Here is a 17,347-nt window from a genome sequence, read left to right as displayed (position 1 = left end):
TGTCAATTGTGAACGGCTGTTTCCTTGCTAGACTGTTGAACATTACTTCGGTTTTCTGCATGTTTATGCATGTGTCCCTTTGTTTGACGCCGATCGTTATTGGAATTTTATTGCTAACTTTATGGACGACTATTGTAGCTGTAGTGTTCCTATCTATCTATCTATCTATATATATATATATATATATATATATATATATATATATATATATATATATATATATATATATATATATATATATATATATATGTGTGTGTGTGTGTGTGTGTGTGTGTGTGTGTGTGTGTGTGTGTGTGTGTGTGTGTGTGTGTGTGTGTGTGTGTGTGTGTGTGTGTGTGTGTGTGAGTGTGAGTGTGAGTGTGAGTGTGAGTGTGTGTGTGTGTGTGTGTGTGTGTGTGTGTGTGTGTGTGTGTGTGTGTGTGTGTGTGTGTGTGTGTGTGTGTGTGTGTGTGTGTGTGTGTGTGTGTGTGTGTGTGTGTGTGTGTGTGTGTGTGTGTGTGTGTGTGTGTGTGTGTGTGTGTGTGTGTGTGTGTGTGTGTGTGTGTGTGTGTGTGTGTGTGTGTGTGTGTGTGTGTGTGTGTTTTGACATAAGGCTCATCTACACCCTGTTTCCGCAATGCCTGTATTACTGCTGAGGACTGAGTCAAATGCTTTCTCATAATCAATGAAAGCTATATATAGGGGTTTGTTGTATTCGGTGCAGTTGTCTATCATATGATTGATAGTGTCAGTATGATCCATTGTGGAATATCCTTTACGAAAGCCTGCCTGATCATTTGGTTGGTTAAAGTCTAAGGTTGCCCTGACTCTATTAGCGATTACCTTAGTAAATACATTGTAGGCAACCGATAGTAAGCAGATCGGTGTGTAATTTGCAAAGTCTTTGACGTCCCCATTTTTATGATTTAAGATTATATTTGCGTTCTTCCAAGCTTCAGGGCGGCTAGTTTTTCTAGCAGAATCTCCCCTCCGTCTTTCAACAGTCAACTGTTAACAGTCAAATACCTGATCCACACCAGCTGCTTTTCTTCTTTGCAGTGCTTTGGAGCCTTTCTTTATTTCCCCTTTCGTTACTGGCGTGATAACGCATTGCTGCGCGCTACTGTCTCCAACATTAACGTTCTGATTGCATTGGCTACTGTATATATTTGTATAGAAATCTTCGTATAGAAATAGAAATATTGCTAGTGACATTGCCCTCCTTGTCTCCTAACGCATTTTTGTATATATATATATATATATATATATATATATATATATATATATATATATATATATATATATATATATATATATATATATATATATATATATATATATATATAGTGGAGAGTGGAAGCAGTCGGATTTGCTCAGCGGGCCAGTGAAAACTTGCACAGTGAAAAGGTCACAACTGGTACGATTAGCTTGGTTTATTTACCAACGGTTTCAGACGGTGGAACATCCCTCATCAGGGTTTTCATAAGTGTTAAAACCCTGATGAAGGGCACGGTTCACCGTCTGAAACGGTTGGTAAATAAACCAAGATAATCGTACCAGTCGTGACCTTTTCACTATATATATATATATATATATATATATATATATATATATATATATATATATATATATATATATATATATATATATATATATATATATATATATGCGTTCTCTAAAAAGGCATTGGCAGGACATACTTCAGAAAGCGTCACGAGAACTTATGGACATTGCCATCCAACATAAGTATTGTCTGGACGCTTTCAGGCTCAAAGAATCTCAGTTACGCAAAGAACTCCTGACCGATCACGAAGCGCTCTTTTAGAGATGTTTCTAGCAAAGAAAGAACGTTCACACCTAACTCGGAGAGAGGAGAAGTGCCTATGGCATGGGGTTCCTCTACCTCCACATTCGTCAGATTTACAAATTTTTCCGCTCCTGTTAACCTGTAGTCCAACCTCTACATCAGATACAAATATCAGTTCACCTCCTTCAGGCTCACGCCAATGAATGTTAACAGTCGCCAAGTCCTCACCGAAAAATGTTGCAAATATTTCCTCGGTAACTTTGTCGCATGATGAATGCATGGTACTCTCAAATGGCCTCAACTTCTGCCCTACCAGCGGCATAATTAAAGAACTTCAGCTTTATAAAGTTCTAGGTAATTTCTCCCGAAACCTTAGACTGAGAAAAAACTGCCACGATCGCCCCCAAAAATCATATCCTGGTCCACAACGTTCATCCTTTACCCACTGGACACCACCTCCGCAGCGCGATAAGTTCCAAGATTCTTATATAAAGGTGGTGAAAAAATATTTTTTCAGAATTTCAAAAACGAAGCTCTTACCGCCCAAATCTTACAATGCTCGAACACTATGCATTGCACCCTCTCAGCAGACGATCTGACATTGTAGTAAAACCAGCGAATAAAGGTTGAGCCGCCATAGTTATGGATCAAAAGAACTAGTTTGATGAGGCCCAAAGTCAATTAAGCGATTTTTAATTTTACAAGGCTCTCCCTATTGTTCCCACGCTGGAATATGACAAGAAGTTTTCAGAATCAATTTTAAGTCTGGCAAAATAGAATAAGATTGATGACAACATCCAAGTAGCTCTAATTCCGTCACATCCAAGTCCAGGACGTTTTTATCTTTTTTCAAAAGATTAATAAAAAAAAACAATCCGGGAAGACCAATTATCACTGGAATTGGAACCATAACTGAAAACATCTCGAGTTATGTCCACTGCCTCATCAGGAATATCCCTCCCTTGTATCCCTCCTTTATTAGGGACACTACACATTTATTGAGCGAAATTATCGACTTCGTCATTCCAGTTGATTCCCTTCTGATGATCTTGGACGTTGCTTCACTGTACACCAACATACCGCATGCTGATGACATTAAAGCAGTCGTTAATGCTTATGAGCGCTTAGAATATAAACAGCCGGTTGACGGCAGCAAACTTGCAGCGCTGTTAAAACTAATACTTGAGTTAATCAACCTTGAGTTTAATGGCCCGCACTACGTGGAAATAAGCGGAACGCCAATGGGAACAAAAATTGGGCCAAATTATGCTAATATATTCATGGCTGTACTTGAGACGGATTTCCTCTACAGTTCTATATATAAAGCAATAGTTTACAGGAGATTCATTGATGACATATTAATGGTCTGGACACATGGTGAGGAAAAACGGACTAAATTTATTTCCGACTTCAACAAAGCTCACACTAACATCAGCTCCTCCGCGACCCGAAATATCTGGAATGGGCAGCGTTGACGACCGCTGGGCAAGAAGAGATGAGGCTGGAACCGTGCTGAAAGGCTGGCTTCCAGAATTGTCATTCCAAAGTCGAACATTCAACCAAGGAAGACGTCAGTGGTTTGTTCCCCGCGACAGGGCGCCACCTCACAAGCAAGCGCTCGGAATTCGCCAAATAATCGCCGGCTTTTCCAATCGACAACAAGACAGTTCCCAAAAATGCGTTTAAATATGGGTGAATTTTGTGCCGACAAAGCGCGAAACATACCCTTTTGAAGCCCAAAATTTTATCGAGCAGCCGATAACATGAGGTAAATGAATTACGGTTGCTTTGTTCAGGACGGCCAAATGCAAATTAGGTGCGCTTGCACTGTGTGGCGATTATTTCAAGGCGAAAGCCTTACTAGCCCCATTACGGTGTCGGCCTGTTGTCTCAAGACTGTCGCCTCAAGTTTGTTTGCCCTGGAGGTCACCTGGACATGGAAGAAAACGCATTGTCTAGGCTGAATGCGAAGAGGATTTCCGTGCAGTTTCCCCTTCTCGTAGCGCACCGAGAAATTGTACTGTTGGAGTGCTAGACTCCATCTGAGGAAGCGACCATTTTTGGAGGACATCTGTCGCAGCCACGTAGAGTGTGACGCTCAGTCTCAAAAACTAACTTTGCGCCATACAGGTAATCCATAACAGCGCGACATACGGGACAGAGAAGAGAGGACAAAACACAAAGCGCTGACTCACAACTAAAACGTTTATTGGCCGCCAGCCAGTATAAATACTACCCTGGTGGCCGGGAAGGAAACAAGCACGTTTGACTTGCGTGACATTCAAACACGCCAGTACACAAGGCACGTGTCAACAGGTAAGAGTCATACGTGGGAGATACCACCGCTACAGCAGGCACAAAATTTGCATTCACAAGTTAGCATTCACAATCAAGGTAACGGTTTTCCTTATCTGCAAGTGCTACGGAGGGAGTACTGATACATTGGTCTGAGGTCCTAGCTATCAGGTGGGCTTCTAATATTTCTCCAGCTAGCGAGTCGCGGTCATTTGCTATCACAGAGCATTTATTGTGCAGTGGAATACAGGCTTTTGAGTCATCATCGTCTTCCTCGTCTTCGTCATATTTGCAGTGTCTGCAATGTTTTGCTACGTGGCCTGCGGTGGTGACACGAGAGACATTCGTGCTCCTTCAATCTTTCGTTTGGCCGATGTAACACTTGCCACATGACAAAGGCAGAGAATAAACAACTCCTTCCTGGCAAGGCACGAATTGTTTCGCGTGCCTTATCAAGCAGCTGTATGATATTCTCTCGACTGCATTTACTTTTCTGACCAGAATAGACAGTCGCTCAGGCGCCGAAAAGACCACTTCAACGCCATCATGTTTCCAATTCTTTTCAAGTTGTGCGAGACTTGGTGCAGACATGGTACCACGGCATTCTTTTTCTTTTCCTCTTGTCTCGCTTCACCTATCCTTTCAAATCCGAGCTTTTACTTCAGTTTTTCTGCTACATAACTTAAAACGTCTGCATGGTACCCAGCCTTTGTCAGGCGGAAAAGTTGGTTACAAAAGCTGTGTTCCAACTTGTGCGCACAAGATTTCTTAACAGCGTTATGAAGCACATAATAAGCAATGGCTCTCTTCACCAGCTTTGAATGAGCTGATGAAAAAGGCAAGATTGGCTTTGCAGCACGGGGCTCGAAAGCCTAGCAAACATAAGATGAAGTGAAATGAACCGAAAGATCTAAAAACCTAATAAAATCATTCATTGGTACTTCATGTGTTAGAATCAATGGATTAAGGCACTCCGAGAATACCGAAAAAACGTGATGCAATTGCTGCTCGAAATCGCGGTTGTCACAGTCTAAAAACACGAAGTAGTCGTCCACAAACCTATAAATGCGACAAACACTGCACCTGTCCAAACGCTCTTTCAACATTTTGTCGCGTGCAGCTAGGAACACATCGCTAAGAAAAGGTGCTAAGCACGAAGCAATACAAATTCTCTCTTTTTGAATAAACACCTCGCCTTCCCATTTGGCAAACGTCGAGACAAGATAGAGTCAAAGCAATTCGAGGAAGCCGGCAGTGGGAATTCCGCACTCATTTTGAAACACTATTGCACCATGGTGGTCAATGAGATCATTTACAGATGACAGAATTTCTGCTTGAGGCAAGGTGTAGTACAGATCCTTTACATCAACTGAAAAACCACGGAGCTTCTTAATGTAGTTGACTTTCAAGAAATCGATCATGTCGTCCGAGCGATTTATTTTAAAAGGATCATCAATTGACAAAACATTCAGTTTCTTCTGCAGGAATTTTGCTACATGCTGCTGCCACGTTCCAATTTCGGAGACTATCACACGGAACGGCCACTCTGGTTTATAGGTTTTGCTGCGAAAAACAATTACAACGAGGATTTAGAGCTGCTCTTTATCTTACTTGACAGCGTATTTAATTTCAGCTTATTGACGAGTTTTTTTGCCTTGCTCCTGACCTTGGCAATTGAGACATCATTGCGTTTGTCAAACACAGCAAGAACAGCTTCCGATGCTTTCGATATATACATATGCCTGTCCAGAACAACGAAACCTCTGTCGTTGTCAGCAAGAAGGAACGAGAATGAGTTGTCTTTTAACCGCCTAATTGTCTTCTGCAGAGGTAGCTTGTTCCCCCACGACCTATATCTTGTTAACACGTCTACACCTTCAGAAATACATCGGTTCACCTAAGTTTTGTCGGCCTGCTTAGAAACTTGCCTCACCATGGCCAGAAGGGCAGCACTCGATCTCTTTTGCTCCACTACAAACTTGGGCCCCAGGCTCATGACTTTTCTGAGGTACACAGGAAACGGGACGCTCTCAGTGGTGTAGATCTGTTGTGCGGTAGGTGCATCCTTCTTCGGCAGCAGCGCACGAAGGCCGGAAAGCGTTTGCTGCCAAAGGAATTCTGTGGTACGGTCGATACAACTTGGCAGCTGATGTCATTGGTTGCTTGAGTGGACCGGCCCTACGGATAGCTGCATCCGAAGCTTGAGATGCTCCCTGTACACTCGCACCCGTTGCTGCCATTCCGCTCTGAGCAACTTGCACAGTCTTCTTCCGTGGGTGGCAGACTCCGAGCGGGAGGACTTTCTTACGCCTGCAAAAACCGAGCGTTCTTGCAGTGCACGACGCAGCAGCGATGACCGGCACAAACCGAAAAGGGTCATTGTCACAAACACAAGAGCCCTTTGTACGAGAAATGACGTTCGACAATACCATTTGTTGGGCGAGTTGGTGCTCACGATAATCTATAAGAGCGCGACAGACGGGACAGAGAAGAAAGGACACAACACAGAGCGCTGACTCACAACTCAAACGTTTATTGACCGCCAGCCAGTATAAATACTGCCCTGGTGGCCGGGAAAGAAACAAGCTCGCTTGACGTGCGTGACATTCAAAAACGCCAGTACATCAGGCACGTGCCAACCGGTAAGAGTCATACGTGGGAGATATCACCGCTACAGCAGGCACAAAATTTGCATTCACAAGTTAGCATTCACAATCAAGGTAACGGTTTTCCTTATCTGCCAGTGCTACGGAGGGAGTACTGATACATTGGTCTGAGGTGCTAGCTATCAGGTGGGCTTCTATTATTTCTCCAGCTAGCGAGTCGCGGTTATTTGCTATCACAGAGCATTTATTGTACAGTGGAATACAGGCTTTTCAGTCGTCATCGTCTTCCTCGTCTTCGTCATCTTTGCAGTGTCTGCAATGTTTTGCTACGTGGCCTGTGGTGGCGACACGAGAGACATTGTATTCGTGCTCCTTCAATCTTTCGTTAACACATCGGCCAGTTTGGCCGATGTAACACTTGCCACATGACAAAGGCAGAGAATAAATAACTCCTTCCTGGCAAGGCACGGTTTGTTTCGCGTGCCTTATCAAGCAGCTGCCTGGTATTCTTTCCACTGCATTTATTTTTCTGACCAGACTAGACTGTCGCTTATGCGCCGAGAAGACCACTTCAACGCCAGCATGTTTCCAAATTGTTTTCAACTTGTGCGAGACTTGGTCCAGACATGGTTCCTCGGCATCCTTTTTCTTTTCCTCTTGTCTCGCTTCACCTATCCTTTCAAATCCGAGCTTTTACTTCAGTTTTTCTGCTACGTAACTTAAAACGTCTGCACGGTACCCAGCCTTTGTCAGGCGGAAAAGTTGGTTACAAAAGCTGTGCTCCAACTTGTGCACACAAGATTTCTTAACAGCGTTATGAAGCACAGAATAAGCTATGGCTCTCTTCACCAGCTTTGAATGAGCTGATGAAAAAGGCAAGATTGGATTTGCAGCACGGGGCTTGAAAGCATAGCAAATATGAGATGAAGTGAAATGAAGCGAAAGATCTAAAACCCTAAAAAAAATCATTCATTGGTATTTCGTGTGTTGAAATCAATAGAATAAGTCACTCTGATAATACCGAAATAACGTCATGCAATTTCTGCTCGAAATCGAGGTCGTCACAGTATAAAAACACGAAGCTGTCGTCCACGAACCTAAAAATGCGACAAACAGTGGACCTGTTAAAACGCCCTTTCAACATTCTGTCGCGTGCAGCTAGGAACACATCGCTAAGAAAAGGTGCTAAGCACAAACCAATACAAATTTCCTCTTCTTCAGGGGGCATTCTTCAACCAAAAAATAAGCATTAAGTGTCGCAAGATGCCAGCTGGGGAGACGAAAGCAGCGTACCGGCTCGCCTTTTCTGAGAGGGGAACTTGCCAATATCCCCGTACGAGATCGAGGGTGGAAATTAATTTTGCTCCACTCATCCTTTCTATTCTTTCCTCAATGTTGTGAATCGAGTAAAGCTGATTCTTGGTTATAGCATTAAGCTGTATATAATCCACGCAGGGTCGAGGGTCTTTCCCTGGGGCCTCAACAAGAATCAGCGGTGAGGTATACTCACTTTCCGCTGTCTGTACAACCGCTAACTCTAACATGCACTGAATTTCAGCGTCCATTATCTCTTTTTTGCCGCGGTGATAGCCTGAAGGGTTTCGGACGGAACGGATCATGAGACCTGAGCGCTATTTCGTGTGTCAGGAGGTGTGTCTTTCCTGGTTGGCTGCTAAATAGTTCAGCGAATTCGCTTTACAACTGCTTTAGTGTCTCGACCTGGGTCAAGCGTAGAAAATCTTAAATCACCGTAAGAGCCAAGTTCTTCCACACGTTGCCATTAGCCTCTGCACTTTCTCTCTAATCCTGACTCTCGCTGTGCAGCTCTTCTGGTTCATTTAGAGTCAGATTGACGATCTCGCTTCGTTGCACGAACGGCTTCATCACATTGCACTCATAATTTTCACCTGCCTCGCCCTGCCTGGAACATTTAGCGCGTAATTCGTGTCTGAATGTTTTTGCAAAGCTTCCGCTGGACCATTCTAATGAGCTTCCAGCTTGTTTTTTTTCGATGGTTGGAGGATCATCACGCAATCTCCCGCGGTGAAAGCTATAAGGCGGGCGTTTTGTCGTAATAGGTCTTAGCGGCCTCTTGGGCAGCTTTCTGATTTCGGTTCACTAACTCCCTCGCATTGTTAAAGCTGGTTGGTTCGAAACCAACTGCCGGACACCCACCGGTAAAAATGGCTACAAGCCACCCCGGCCCGGCACCCGGCTTCTTCAGGGGTGCGTGCTTGGGGCGGCTCCGCAAACCTTGCTGCGCGCCATCGGGGAACACTCAGCCTGCAAACAGGTGGAAACAAGTGAAGAGTACACTTGAATTCCCTCCCAAGTCCGGCTCTGCGTCTTCGTGAGACGCAGTAGCTGAAGCACGCACTCAACCACTGTCTGGTTCCCATATTTCTCTCACCATTCGGAGTGGAGAGCGGAGGGTTCTTTCGCAAACAAGTTCTGCTGGTGTAAACCCCGTAACTTCGTGGAGGACTGTTCGTAAAGCGAACAGTGTGGCCGGCAGATACTCCTCCCAGTCTGTTTTGTGCTCATAACAAAGAGCGCGTAGCACCCACTTTAGCACCGAATGCCATTTTTCTACACTGTTAGACTGCGGGTGATACACTGAGCTGTGTAACAAATTTACTCCGAATCATTGCATGTTTGTGTGCTAAAGTAACACAGAAGACTTGATCAAAGAACTCAAGGATAGATACCTAAACACCACGCAATCCACCAACCCCCTTCCCTGGTGTAAGGGCGAGCCGAACCCGGAATTAGACCAGGAATTCGGCACGGCGGAAGTATGGCATGTCATGAGCCAACAAAAAACGACATCAGCCGCAGGACCCGACGGCATCACCAACAAAATGTTGACAAATCTAGACTTTATGTCAGTGACTGCCCTAACTAACCTAATCAAAAAACTCTGGCAGGAGGGTGAAATCCCTCAAGAATGGAAACACGCCAGAATCATCTTTATACCTAAACCAGGCAAGAAGCTAACAGCCGAAAGCTTAAGACACATCTCCCTTACATCTTGTTTAGGGAAACTAATGGAACACGTGGTTCTAAACAGACTCCAGGAATACGTGGAGGATAACGAATTCCTACCCCCCTCCATGCTAGGCTTTAGAGCCCAACTGTCCACGCAGGACGTCATGATTCAACTTAGTGAAGATGTAATCCCCTAAAGCAAGAACACGGGAGCTATCCTCACACACGAGGCCATCCTCACTTACCTATCGAGGCTAAATCCACGATTCAGAACCTTCAATTACTTAAGATCGTTTCTGGACCAAAGAACGGCAGAGATATCGCTCGGTGGGGTGATCACGGATCCTATACGCATGGGCTGTCGGGAAACCCCGAAGGGCTCGGTACTCTCGCCGTTCTTTTTAACCTGGCCGTCGTAGAACTACCGAAACACCTCGAGGCCATCTCTAATCTCAGACACACTTTCCATGCCGACGATATTACCCTCTGGATTACGAAGGGAAATGATGGGGAGATAGAAGAGACCCTACAAAGGGTAGTCGATACCCTAGAAGCCTACGTTAAAACGGCAGGACTAGAATGTTCTCATCCCAAATCGGAGCTCCTAATTAAAAGAGACATTCCGAGAGGACTGAAATCCAGGCTCCCGCCAGCCAACATAAGCATACAAGTGCAAGGCAAAGTAATTTGACAAGTAAGTTCCATCCGAATCCATGCAATGATAAGCCAAGAGAACCGCCAAAATACCGAAAAAATCAAAGCATTAAACGCCTCAGTTCACCAAACCATTAGACTGATCCTACCCATTGCGAACAGGAGAACAGTAGTTAAGGAAAAAGATCTATGTCGGTTGGGGCAAGCCTTTGTCATCAGCAGGATGAATTACGCCCACCCCTATCTACAGTTATACAACGCTGAGAAACTCAAAATTGAAGGACTCATCAGGCAGGCCTACAAGGCGGCCCTAGGTCTACCAGTCAACACGTCCACTGAGAAGTTACTGCTACTCGGCCTACACAACATGCTAGACGAATTGACTGAGGCCCATCGTAGAATGCAAGAGCTCAGGCTCAGTAGAACCAATGCGGGTAGAGCAATACTAGAAAGGCTCAGAATAAACGCGGAACCGCTCGACGCGGATACTCGAAAAATCCCGTCCAACCTCCAAAGGACAATCACGGTAAAACCATTACCGAAAAATATGCACCCCGTCCATCATGAAGGAAGACGCAAGGCCAGAGCAAAAGCCCTAGCTAAGAAACTTGAGGGCCGACATTACGTAGTCTACGTAGACGCGGCAGCTTACCCAACATCCGAGAAAGCATTCACGATAGCCGCGGTGACCGAGGAAGGCCAGCTCATAGCAAACGCGACAGTACGCACGAGCTCTTCAGAAATAGCCGAAGTAGCGGCAATCGCCTTCGCGCTGACAAACCCGCGAGCAGAAGTGATTGTCAGCGATTCAAAAGCAGCCATTGGCAATTTCGCCTAGAGCAGGATATCTCACACCTGCTCGGGAATTCTCAAGAATTACCCGAAAGACAGGATAGACGTGGAATTGGTTTGGGTACCGGCTCACACGTAAAACCCGGGGAACTAGGCAGCCCACAATAAAGCTCGAGGATCTATCGGCCGAGCTGTGGATGCTAACTCGGACGTCGAAATGACGAGAGAGGGCCTTAATACCTACCATGAGATTACTCATCATTACAGGCTAAAAATGCTAACCTTCCCTGCTCCGCATAAAAGCCTAAACAAAGAACAGGAGGTACTGTGGAGACAACTCCAAACAAAAACTCTCCCTAATCCAGCTGTCCTAAGCCATGTGTACCCGGATAGATTTAAGCCGGAGTGCAGCAAATGCAGCGGCAAAGCAACCGTAGACCACATCTTCTTGGACTGTCCGAGAGATCCCCCGCCAATATCGCTCAAGAGGCTCGCGCCCCCATGCCCGTGGGAGACCTTGTTGCTCAGTTCCGACCTGGAAACCCAAGTACACGTTGTGACCAGAGCCGAAGAGGTCGCTGCCAGTCTCCACTGACGGCCACCTAACAAGATCGACAAACCTTTTTGTAACGCAAGCCGATAATAAACGTTTTCCAATAAAAAAAAATCCGCATCTTTCAATGAACGTTGTCATCATCATCATCATCATCATCAGCCTTACTACACCCACTGCAGGGCAAAAGCCTCTCCCATGTCTCTCCAATTAACCCTGTCCTTTGCCAGCAGCATCCACCCTTTTCCTGCAAACTTCTTAATCTCATCCGCCCACCTAACCTTCTGCCGCCCACTGCAACGCTTACTTTATCTTGAATACCACTCCGTTACCCTTAAGGACCAGAGATTATCTTGCCTTCGCATTACATGCCCTGCCCAAGCCCATTTCTTTCTCTTAATTTCGACTAGGATGTCATTAACCCGCGTTTCTTCCCTCACCCACTCTGCCATCATTATCATCATTTATTATACCCTTAAAGGCCTCTGTTGAGGCATTACATAAGGGGGGGGGGGGGGGGGGGGGGACAAAGCAAATGCAACTAAGAATAATACGTTAATACAACAAAACATAATGCAATACAATAAAATGAAAAACGATACATCACAATACAACGTTGGTCAATAATGAAGGGCACAAGGCTGAATTAGGCGGTAACAACTACAACAACAACAAGAAAAATAATAAGTTAACTGGGTGAAGTTTGAGAAGTGTCTTTTATTCAGTACAGTGATTAATTAATGCCTGTCGAAATTTAGTAGCGTCGCGCTCGTTAACAATGTAGTCGGGTAGCAGGTTCCAATTTTCTATTGCAGTTGGAAGAAAAGATATATTAAATGCCAAGGTCGATCCATGTATACGTTGAATGCTGAGGAGGTTAAACAGGCGGCGCGATGTTCTGATGGGAGCTAGTAATAATGTGTCACGAAGATCAGGAAAATTGTAATATAACTTATGAAAGAGGCAGAGTCGTGCGATTTTCCGTCGGAGCTCTAGTGGCGGGATGTTAAGTGAAGATTTAATACTGGTGATACTGCTGTGTCTATTGTAGTTTGAGGATATAAAACGGGCTGCTCTGTTTTGAACGGCTTCTAAGGTGTTAATTAAGTATGCTTGGTGAGGATTCCATATAGCCGCTGCATAATCAAGTATGGTACGGGTGAATGTTTCGTATGCTAATTTTCGAACAGAAGGAGAGGCTAGGTACAGGGATCTTCGGATGAGGCCAAGTGATTTTGATGCTCTAGATGCTAGATATAAGATGTGTTCCGACCAGGTTAATTTGCTGGAGATGGTGATTCCAAGGTACCGATATGATTGGACTTGGGTTACCATGTTTGACAGGTGTGAATATGCAGATCTGATGTTGGAACGTTTTCGCGATACTTGCATGAATTGGCACTTTGAGACATTCAGCTGCATAAGCCAGTCGGAACACCACCGTTCTATTATGTGTAAGTCGTTCTGAAGCGATAGTTGATCCCTGTTAGTGACAATGCGACGATAAAGGATGCAATCATCCGCAAAAAGCCGAATAGTGGATGAAACACCGGAAGGAAGGTCATTAATGAAGATTAGAAAAAGAAGTGGGCCAAGAACGGAACCTTGGGGAACGCCAGAGATAACGTTAGTAGTGCCTGAAGGATGATTGTCGATTACTGTGTATTGGGTCTTGGGTCTCTTAACGTTACACCTATCATTTTTCTTTCCATGGCTCGCTGCGTTGTCCTTGGCTTAAGCTGAGCTCTTTTCGTTAGCCTCCACGTTTCTGCCCCGTAGGTGAGTACCGGTAAGATACAGCTGTTGTACACTTTTCTCTTGAGAGAAATTGGTAAACAGCCACTCATGATCTGCGAGAACCTGCCATATGCGCTCCACCCCATTCTTATCCTTCTAGTTATCTCCCTCTCATTATCCGGATGAGCTCTCACTACCTGCCCTAAGTAGACGTTTTCCTTCACAACTTCCAGGCTCTCGCTTGTAAAGACCGTCGCCTGATCGGCTTGGATTTCGGCCGGAAATCCTATTCGCACGAATACTGACAAAAGAGCGTCAACTACTCTGTGGAACTCAAATCGTTCAATGGAACTGCTTCGGGAAATTTTGTGGCGGAACATAGCATAGTAAGCAGGTACTTAGAGCCCTAGGAGCAATGAAAAGAGAAAGCAGAGGGTGAAGATCAGGTAACAGCAGATCTTTTGAAGGACGGAGGGCAAATTGTGCTAGAAAAACTAGCCACCCTGCATACGCAATGCCTTATGACCTCAGCCGTACCAGAAGCTTGGAATAACGCAAACATTATCTTAATTCCTAAGAAAGGAGACGCCAAGGAGTTGAAAAATTACAGACAGATTAGCTTACTGTCCGTTGCCTATAAGGTATTTACTAAGGTAATCGCTAATAGAGTCAGGGCATCCTTAGACATTAATTAACCAAATGATCAGGCAGGCTTTCGTAAAGGATATTCATCAATAGATGATATTCACACGCTGTAAGTCAGGTGATAGAGAAATGCGCAGAACACAACCAACCTCCATATATACCCTTCATTCATTACGAGAAAGCATTCGACTCAGTGGAAACCACACCTGTCATACAGGCATTGCGGAATCAGGGTGTAGAAGAGCCTTATGGGCAAATACTGTAATACATCTATAGCACTGCACAGCTACCATAGTCCTCCATGAAGACAGCAATAAAATTCCAATAATGAAGGGCGTCAGGCAAGGAGATACTATTTCGCCAATGCTATTCACCGCCTGTTCACAGGAGGTATTCCGAGGCCTGATTTGGGAACAGTTGGGAATAAGAGTTAATGGAGAATACCTAAATAATCTGCGATTAGCTAATGACATTGCCTTGCTGAGTCACTCACGACATGAATTCCAAACCATGATCAGTGATTTAGACAAACAGAGCATAACGTTGGGTCCTAAAATTAACATACGGAGAACCAAATTAATGTTCACCAGCCTAGCAAGAGAACGGTAGTTCACAATTGGAAGTGAGGGGCTGGAAGTGGTAAAAGAATACGCCTACTTAGGGCAGGTAGTGACAACTGATCCGGATCATGAAAGAGAAGTAACTAGAAGGATAAGGATGGGTTGGAGCGTATATGGCAGGTTCTCTCCGATCATGTCCGCCAGATTGATCCGCCAAATTGAAGTTTTTTTCATGCGACTTGCATTCTATCCTCCAAACAAACCCTAATAAATTCTGGCGTATTCTCTACCCAAACCTGCGATCCTCTAGAATTGAGCTTCTCGACGCTGACCGTGAGCCCATAGACAGTAATATGTGCGCGGCAATTCTTAATAATTACTTCTGTTCAGTGTTCTCCTCAGCAAATAGCAGCCCAAATTTGTTGCCAGCCATCGCCGCAATACTAATGCCACAAGTCACAGTCACACCAGCAGGAATAGCGAACTTAATCAGTTCTCTCAAAACTTCATCATCGGCTGGCTGCGATAATATAAACAGTAAACTCCTGAAAAATACTATTTCAGTCTCAAGCCTAATCCTGCACCTAATTTTTACCCAATCATTGGAATCCGGAGAAGTCCCCGATGACTGGAAGATAGCTGAAATCATTCCAATATTTAAGAAAGGTGACCGCACAAATCCTTCCAACTATTGTCCCATTTCGTTGACCAGCATTCCTTCAAAATTACTTGAACATGCTTTATCGTCAAACTTAATGAGCCATCTAGATTCAGTTAACTTCTTTTAGCCCCACCAACACAATTTTCGAAAACACTATTCCTTTGAAACACAGTTGGCCGAATTCACTCATGACATCCTACACGTTATGGACAATAACCTTGAAATAGGCGCCATTTTTTTAGACTTTTCCAAAGCCTTCGACCGTGTTCCTTATTCGTACCTGCTCGCAAAACTCTCCTCCATAGGCATTCCTCATAACCTAATAACCTGCATTGATCATTTCTTAAATGGGCGCATGCAATTCATTTCATGCAATGGCTACCGCTCATCCATTACCGATGAATCATCAGGTGTCCCCCAGGGGACTGGCTTATCCCCACAGCTATTCCTCATTTACATGAACGATCTTCCGTTAAACACAAGCAACAATTTAAGACTGTTCGCGGACGACTGTGTAATATACAGCCCCCTTCTTGATCCCACCGATAGTCACCTGCTACAAAAAGATATCGGCACAATAGCCACATGGTGCGACACATGGCTGATGGCTTTAAACCTTGATAAATGCCAACTGTTGTTTTCTGGCAAATGCGCAGTTATTCATCATTCATACAATATTAACCAAGTCCCGATTGTCCCAACAACATCATATAAGTATCTCGGATTGCATCCGACATCTTCACTATCTTGGGTAAAACATGCCCAAAGAATATATTCAGATGCCTCCCGTGTCTCAGGTTATGCACGATGTAACCTCATGTCAGCATCTCCCGAAGAAAAAAAACTTGCTCACCTAACATTTGTTCGTCCCAAACTTGAATTTGCATCGTCCATCTGGCATCCCTCTCAAGCCTACCTCACCGCCGAACTTGAGGTCATCCAAAACCGCGCGACCCATTTTATCACCTCTGAATACACAAAAGAAATTAGCATCACTACACTCAAACGTTCTATCTCCCTCACCACACTTGAGTCACGCCGCACTATTTCACGCCTTTGGCTACTACACAGCTTTTTCTACCATCCACTTCCAGTCGCCTCAGCCACAGCCACCCCATAGCCTGCATCAAGAGCCGTACTTTAGCAATGAACAGTTTTTTTTTCCTGGCGTAATAACCCATTGGAATCCCCTGTCAAACGACATAGTTTCATGCAACGATCGCAAGACATTTCGCGCGAAACTCACTAGTAATTTTCAGAACACGTGAACCTGTAGTTGCTCTGAACTTTTTCCTGTATTTTTTCCCTGTACTTTTGTGCTTTTTTTGCTTACCCTTTTTGTAACCGCTCGATCCTCCTTTTTTAGTGTTTTTTAAGTGTTTACAGTTCCACTGCTAAGTTCATTGTGCCTAAGTTTTTATCATGAGTGCATATACACAAAACCATTTGTAAGCCCCTCCTTATGTAATGCCTTCGGGCCGTTAAGAATGAAATAAATGAAATGAAATGAATAGCAGTTTACCAATATCCCTCAAGAGAAAAGTGTACAACAGCTGTATCTTGCCGGTACTCACCTACGGGGCAGAAACGTGGAGGCTAACGAAAACGGTTCAGCTTAAGTTAAGGACAACGCAGCGAGGCACGGAAAGAAAATTGATCGATTCAACGTTGAGAGACCGGAAGCGGGCAGAGTGGATGAGGAAACAAACGCGGGTTGATGCCATCCTGGTTGAAATCAAGAGGAAGAAATGGGCTTGCTAAGGGCATGTGACGCGAAGGCAAGATAACCGCTGGCCTGTAAGGGTAACGGAGTGGATTCCAAGAGAAGGCAAGACTGGCAGGGGGCGGCAGAAGGTTAGGTGGGCGGATGATTTTAAGAAATTCTCAGGCATAGCAAAGGACCGGGTTAATTGGAGAGACATGGGATAGGCCTTTGCCCTGCAGTCGGTGTGCTCAGGCTGATGATAGAAAGGTTGCGAGATCAATGGCACGATTTTCAGTCCAGCCTTCCATGTCTCTCATCCATCCATCCATCCTCCCACCCGCCTACCTATCCACCTAACCACCTAC

The sequence above is a fragment of the Amblyomma americanum genome, chromosome 5 (assembly GCF_052857255.1).
Source record: "Amblyomma americanum isolate KBUSLIRL-KWMA chromosome 5, ASM5285725v1, whole genome shotgun sequence".
NCBI classification, from domain to species: domain Eukaryota; kingdom Metazoa; phylum Arthropoda; class Arachnida; order Ixodida; family Ixodidae; genus Amblyomma; species Amblyomma americanum.
Note: the sequence above shows the minus strand (reverse complement) of the source record.